Below are 1,971 nucleotides of genomic sequence, written 5' to 3' on the forward strand. Positions count from 1 at the left end.
TTATTTTCATTTTCTTTCCCTTTGTTAAATTTGCCAGAGGGTTGTCATTTTTATTCATCCTTACTAAGAATCCACCTCCAGTCTTGCTGATTCCTTCTGCTATTTTTCTGCTTTTCATTTATTCCTGCTCAAATTTTTATTATTTCCTTTTTCTGGGGACTATGGGCTTCTTTCTCTCATGCTCGTGTGCTCTTTTTTGTTGTTTTTTTTTCTGAAAGCATATTGATGGGTCATGTTTTCTTATCTATTTTGCTGTTCTCTGTCTCAGGACTGGCCTATTTAAGCCATTAACATTCAGTGTAATTACTGATAGGTATGGATTCGGCTTTTTATACTACTCCATAGTGAGGAGGTACTATGATTTATTAAACTGTCACAGATTAAATTGTGTCCTCACAAAATACGTGTTTAATAAAAGTGACCAGACATGAAAGTCTAATAAAGATTGGTGGAACCGTGGGACCCTATCCAGAGAAACAGCGACACCAGAGATGAAGGCAGAGATGAGGACATAGATAGAGAGAGCTGCTGAGGACTCTAGACTCATGGAAAGATAAAGGCTGTGTGCTGGTGGCCAGGAGGCAAGCTTGCAGAATGTGCACTTTGGTTGTTTAAATGATTATATATTCCTGAGTGTTTTTGTGTACATCCTCCAAACAAACAAACAAATAAATAAATAAATAGCATAGAGGGAATAGAAGCAAATACTGTTGAATGAAGATACATGGAGGAGATTGTAATCATTGCAATGAAATGATGAGTGTAAAACTGATGTTCTCCCATGTAAACTATCACGCAATTCACAATAAAAAGTTTTAAAAATAAAAGCTGGTGGAACCTCTGAGACTGTGACCCTTTTCAGGTCTTGAACTGAGTTCACTTCTCAGGATCACCTTTTAGGTAAATAATAGACCTGTAAAGTGAATTAGGAAAATAACTGATTGCCTGAACACATTTAGCCATACAAGACCAAAAGGAGAGCAATTGCCCCAAAACAAAGCTCAAAAGGCAGGAAGAGGCAGTAAGTAGGATAAATGGAAATGGAGACTATGGGAAAGAAGGGGGAAGAGTGCTTTTTCATTGAGTGAAGTACAAGCAATGTCACCAAACAAGATGTGTATGAACTGTTGAATGGAAACTAACATGGAAACTAACATTCTATTCTATTAACATTCACCAAATAGCAATTATATATTGAGTTGGAACCAACTCCACAGCACATAACCACCACCATAATTACATATAACTATAGTTTGGGTGAACGTTTACAGGGCATATTAGTTTTCCTTAACAATTTATAAGCATGGTAACTGCAAAGTCAGAAGTTCAAATCTACCAGCCACTCTGTGAGAGAAAGATGAGGCTTTCTGCTTCCATTAAGATGTGTTGTTGTTGTTAAGTGCCGTTGAGTTGGTTCCGACCCATAGAAACCCTGAACAGGGTTTCCAAGGGTGTAAATCTTTACGGGAGCAGAAAGCCTCATCTTTCTCATGTGGAGCAGCTGGTAGTTTCGAACTGCTGTACCTGAAGTTCATAGCCCGATTCATAACCACTATGCTACCAGAGCTCCTTCCATAAAGATTTACAGCCATAGAAGTACTACACAGGATTTCTGTGGCTGGGAGCCGACTCCATGGCAGTGGGTCAGGTAGTTACCTATCATTACAATCCTATTTGGAGATGGGAATTTATTTTGTTATGTTACTGAAGATATACCAGAGTAGTGTAGGTCCAAAACCTAATCACTTCTGGAAAATAAACAAGATGGCAGATCAGGTGGACATGTAGTAAAGAGCTCCGCCAAGAATAACACAGAATACCCGACCAAGCAGGCTCAGGGGATGGTCCCAGAACTCTGAACCACATATAAAGGAGTATTTAGAAGGTTGGAAGGCTCACAGCTGGGGGAATTTGTGGCAGAAGCAAGAAATCTATTGCTTACTAATCCAGGATGTCCGGCTGCTCCTGGAG

The sequence above is a fragment of the Chrysochloris asiatica genome, unplaced genomic scaffold (genome assembly GCF_000296735.1).
Source record: "Chrysochloris asiatica unplaced genomic scaffold, ChrAsi1.0 scaffold00047, whole genome shotgun sequence".
Taxonomy (NCBI): Eukaryota; Metazoa; Chordata; class Mammalia; order Afrosoricida; family Chrysochloridae; genus Chrysochloris; species Chrysochloris asiatica.